The following is a 5,882-nucleotide window of genomic DNA, read 5'->3' as shown; positions in this document are numbered from 1 at the left end:
AGTTGTTCGATTTTGACACCATAGATATTTTTCTAATCTTCATATTACTTGGTTTCTCTTCTGACGTTCGCTATTGTTCATTTTTTGTTTCATTTTTGTTGGTTCATACATTTATTTTGTATTCTCAACAATAATTATTGTGTTGCAATGTTAGCAATGGAGACTAGACATTATAGGTTAAATTTCATCAACTGTTCCATTTTAATAATTAAGTTATTGTTGGACTTGGTTGGACAAAGCATTTGCACACATGGCAACTAGCATCCTTATAGATGAGTGTCAATATATTTATTTTTTTGAAGTATCTGGATTCTAATGGATAAATGCTTCAACCAATTTTTTGAGCTCTGTAGGTTCACAAAGAATTTTTACTCGCCGTGGGGCTCCCTATATAGTGAAGGATGATGGTGCAGTCATTTTGAGTGAAGGGAAACTTTCAAAGAAAGGTGTTGTTGGACCTAGTACTCATGAGGTATACATGTTATTTTGATGTATTCTGTCCCACCTCTTTGCTTGAATCACCCTGTAAAATGCTTTTCTGTCTGCAGAAACAAGTTTGGGTTCAGAAATCATCTTCAGGGTCTTAAAATAGTTGTGGTAAGCCATTGGTTGTTTGCATCTAGTTTTATTGTCTTTTGTCTCTTTTAAATAAATTTCAGAGCTTATTGTATCAATGGGGATCAGTAACTCATTCTGTGACAGAAAGATTGATCTCTTTAATGATGTTATGTGAAACTTGTGGTTAGTTGTGATATGTTTATGATTTTTTTGAACTGTTGTTGAACTCTAAGTTGCTGTTGAATGGGGTACTATTGTTCATTCACAAAACCTTGATCTATTGTTCCTAATTCTTCTAAAACAATCATGTCAATTTGTAGCAATTTTCAATATTAAAATGGCTATATAACTGTTGTTGGAAACCGGAAAAATATCTGAAGTGGGTTACCCTTGAAATATGAATTTACATGAAACTAAAAGCTTTTAAATCCCTGTGGGCAAGTAAGTATACATCACATGAGCGTTTGTGTTTAGAAGTGAATGCTGAACTGTTAAGTTATAGCAGTATATAACTAAATTCTTTGGTTATCACGACGTCAAAATGTTTAAATGAACTTTTGGATGTTTTACAGACAAGCTAGTGAGCTTTAACATGTGTTTATTTAGACTTTTTGGCGTCTTGATAATCAACATTATAGTTGAACAAATGCGCTTTTGTAATTACATACATTGTTTTAGTCCGTGGTTTAAGGGTATTATCTACTTCCAATTTTGCAAACAGATAATGGATACTCAGTCAGCGCAACAATTCCCTGAAAAATTGAGGGGATTATTCCTGCTACATTGAGCTAGGGATCCGTTTAGGATATATCATCCTCAACCAATTCAGGTCAACATGAGCCTAAGCGCCTTGTAAGGTCTGTGCAAGTTCAATTTTTTGTTAATACAGGATTACTTGAATGTGGGTTTCATTTTAGATTTTTGAAATTTCTTTGTCCTATAATTAATTTCAAACGTTTTTTTACAGAAAGATGATCCAGTTGTTGCCTGACGGAGCTTGCATAATTGAAGGAATGCAAAATCACAGATCTCCTTGACATGATTATTTACCGAAAAAAGACCGACATTGTTAACCATGTTGATGGGTTAGACCCTTGAATGGTTTGTCTTTCTTAATTGTTGAATATTTTGGTTTTGGCAAATGTTTGTGTGTTTAACTGTATAGTCTTGGTATTTGCCATGGGATGGTATGCTGGGAAGAGTGAATCATTTAGTCCATTTCATTGGACATATATATAGTTGAATTGTGTACGAATGACTTATTACTTGATTTTAACATGTACATGATATGTACATGTTTTACAAATTGATTTTCAACTCGTGTCTATCAGTTTGTCTCAATTTTAATAATTTTACTTTCGTTCTAGAAACATGCAGTTTTACTTAAGATTGGCCTTTTGAGGTCTTTTATGATTAAGGGTGCACAAATTTCTTAGTGAAGAAAACTTGGACTTATAAAAAAATAGTTTGGGTATTCTCCATTTAAAAGATTGTTCCATTTAAAATTATGGATACAAGACATTTCTCTATTTAGAATCATAGATATAAGACATGTGGCTAAAAACATTTTAAGGTTGAGATTTAAAATAAAATAAAAACAATTTAGAATTTGTTTAATTTAAAAATTAAAGGTTTAAATGTGCCTTAGTTTTTCCATTTTAAAAATTATTTTTTTTATCTTTGAAATTTTACATTACTTAAGATTTAGATGGTCCTCCTTCAAAGAGTTTATAAAGGGAAGGTGGTAGTATATTAGAGAGTCTACTGCAGCCTTTTTCCTAGTCTATATTCAAAGGCACAATGACACACTATTTGTTGAATTTACACACACCACTTTCCAGTAAAAGCGCCCTCTAAACCCTTAAAAGTTTCCACTTTAGAGGGCGCTTTCTTTAAAAAGCGCCCTCTAAAGTGGCCCTTAAAGGGCTTAAAGAGCCACTTTAGAGAGCGCTTTCACCAGGTAAAAAAGCGTTGTCTTTACCTATGCCAGCGTCAGATTATAGGGCGCTTTAAAGCGCTGTTATAGGCAAAAAAAAAGCGCCATCTTTTCCCTTATTTGGCGTAGTGTAAATCCAAATTGGAAGATCCTAGGAGCTTGATTGATTATTTGCTTGATTGCTTGAGTTAATTTCTTATTGCTTGCTAAGTCCAAAGGAAAGGAGCAACTTGGATCATCTTTATGATCTCAAGAAGGGAACTCCAAGTGGTTTTATTTCTCTTCCCTCATCTTTGCATGTTTAGGACCTAGCCCTTCTCTTCTTCTCTCCACTCTAACCCAAGCCAAACTTTTTGTGCAAACATTAACATTGTTTTCAAAATTAGAAACCTAGGCACTATGCCTTTGATTTTTCAAACTCCTTTTCATAACACTTATTTTGAATTGAATCTTAAGTCAACTTTGACTTTATTTTTGTGAATACTTTTCATTTGTAAATACAACTCACTCAAATGTTTTGTGGTTCCAATGGCCACTTTTGCCAAAGTTTTTCATAAACATTAGCTATTAGGTTTGAGTTATCATAGTGGTTGATGTAAACCTCACCTTATCCTTAGTGATTGGACTATAAGTCTTTCATACTTATTATAGGGTGGATCCCTCACTAGTATGTTGAAGCTCTCCTCACATGGTGGATTTGTGGTTTAGGTTGAGTTTTCTCCCTTTGATAACAAAAGACCTTAAGGCTTTTGACCAATCAATTCACCAACTTCTTTTGAGATTTTTACCCCGAACTACGAGGTTTTGATCCTACCTTTTTAAGATGGTACGTAGGCAATGGGTTTATCCATTCAAACACAAAATTGTAAATAATTTGTATATTCTCGTCTCATCTCCCCAATCATGTTTGCACAAATATTTTCACAAATACCAACCTACCAATACAACATTTGTAAAAAGGGATCCCTTAGAGTACTAAGGATGTTTTGGGTGCTTAAAACCTTCCCATTGCATAACCAACCCCCTTACCCAGATCTCTGACATTTCTATTAGTTTTTTATTTGATAAAACTTCTCGGTTTTTGTTTACTTTCTAACCTTTCCTTTAGATAAATAGAAGTGTGGTGGCGACTTGAATTGTATGATTTACTTTTGATTTATTCAATAAATCTAAAGGTAACAAATACCCCGCTACAGAAAAGTGGCGACTCTGCTGGGGATCTATATGTGTTGACCTAGTGGGTTTTGCCTACTTTTTACCTTTGTTGTATTGTATGTTTATATTTATTTGTGACATATTTTTGTGCAAATGTGGGATGACTGTATTATTTGTAATGTATGAATTGTTTGATATATCAATTTCTTGTGTGCTTGGTGGTCTCTTGTGAGATGAGTTCTATACCCGAACTCGAGTGCACTTATGATAGGAGAATCGCATAGTCTTGTTGACTTGTGTGGAGTTATTCCTTAGCAATTGACTTGCAAGCCTATTCACTTGGTGGAGGTTATGTTGGGATCATTAATGTCACACGAGTAGTCGTGGTTAGGCATTACTCTTTCCAATATATGCCTTAGAAGCCAAGGACCTTAGATTATCTAGCCCATCTTGGCCTATTTTAGGACGTAGTGCGAAGGTCGTTCAAGTGTAAGATTTGATACGATTGTTACGCGATACTACACTTATAAGAGTCTCTCTTGAGAATATTTTTGGAATACGAGTAGTCGTTTATCCGATGATATCCAAAAGATGGGATGATGACTATGGGAACCTCTTGTAGAACATGATTGTCAGGTTTAACCATAGTACATTCCCTTTGAGTGGTTCTTAACCAAGACTCCATGCTCGTGACTTGCAACAAACCCTTGATTCGCGGTTGATCCGTTCTAGTATATCCTTAATATCAATGGAACATGGGTGTTGATAAGTTGAAAACCATAATCAACCAAAGTGGATGATTGATATTAAGGATGACTTGATCCATCCCGTGACCTTTGTGTGGTTTGATTTGCTTGAGTCTTGAGTGTGATTGTTGCATCCATGCATTCATGCATTCATACACATCCATATCATCAATAATGAGAAAAATTTCAAGGAACTTAAGAGGTTTATTTGCAAAAAAAATCAGACATGGATAAGCAAAGAAGGAATACGAAGAAATACAGTTTCAGACAACCCGACTTGAAAGAGTTAAGGAGTTTGACATCTTATGTATTAGATCCCTTGGAGTTCAAGGCTCGTTGTCGCATTACGCGAAAAACAGGCGGGAAAAGAAACAGAGCCGCCACCGTGCGTTATTTATCCCAAAGGAGGGAAAGGAAACGCTCGAAGTAAACCTGGAAAGGAAATGGTCTTACGACCAAAGATGCAAGGATCGGGAGTCGGTTATGCGAAGGGAAGGTATTAACACCCCTACACATCCGTCGTACTCGACGGGATCCACACTCAGAAAGAATAGAAGAAAGGTTGCTAAAAGAAACTACTCAAAAACTGCACAAAACTGGAATGAAACACAGGAAAGACGGAAGAAGCGGACTCGGCAGGATATCGCATCCTGGGCCTACGTAGTTTGTCAGAAACAAACATCAGAGTCGACGTAGTTCGGGGAAATGGGGAACGTGCTCGCTAGGACATTGCATCCTATGCATACGTATCTTCTCTAATCAGAGTAAGAATCAGAGCACTCGTAGCTCGGCTAACACACGCCAAACAGAACGCAAACAGGAAACCGACTGCTAATCGCTGGACTTACGTCAGACTCCAAACAAACAAACACACACAGGAAACCGACTGACAATTGATGGACTTACGTCAGACTCCACACAAACAAACAAACGAACGGGAAACCGAATGCCAATCGCTGGACTTACATCAGACTCCACACACCAGAGGGTTGAAGAAGAAAAAGGGCGCCCAGAGAGATCTGCTCATCTCCTGCCTACGTACCTCATCTGGTATGAGGATCAGTGCGACGTAGCTCCCCTTAATAGGGAAAAAACTGTCCTAACCAGAGACAAGGGAGATAGCAACTAAAAGGGAGACTACGACTCGAGCCTAGAAGTTGTCATGCAAACGATCCCTATATTGAGGTCTCTAATCCTAACTCGCACAGGAAGCAAGCTAGCCTGAACAGCAAATAAGCAATCACAAGCACATGTATCACACACTATATGCAAACAATTGGCTCACACAAGGCCGGGCTTTAGTCAAGGGGTCATATCAACCTCGACAAACAAGCCAACTGGAAGGGGTATTTGAGGGCTCTTAACCTCTGACATTGACCGTCAGGGTGAGCAGATGAAAAGGTAATGAGGATAAGACCTCATAGCTCTTAACCCAGGCCTGGGTGAGCTTCAATCAATGAAAACATGGGAGTCCAGAATGTGGGACT

General features: G+C 37.0%; 1 long non-coding RNA gene across 1 annotated transcript; it reads left to right on the top strand.

The window, feature by feature from the left end:
* Nucleotides 1–346: 346 nt before the first annotated feature.
* On the top strand, nt 347–1,809 carry LOC127105272 (uncharacterized). Its single transcript, XR_007794980.1, has 4 exons — nt 347–472; nt 549–597; nt 1,280–1,415; nt 1,526–1,809. It is a non-coding gene; the product is annotated as an uncharacterized LOC127105272 (long non-coding RNA).
* Nucleotides 1,810–5,882: the final 4,073 nt, after the last annotated feature.

The sequence above is a fragment of the Lathyrus oleraceus genome, chromosome 7, assembly GCF_024323335.1.
Source record: "Lathyrus oleraceus cultivar Zhongwan6 chromosome 7, CAAS_Psat_ZW6_1.0, whole genome shotgun sequence".
NCBI classification, from domain to species: Eukaryota; Viridiplantae; Streptophyta; class Magnoliopsida; order Fabales; family Fabaceae; genus Lathyrus; species Lathyrus oleraceus.
This window is presented reverse-complemented; position numbering and strand designations above follow the sequence as displayed.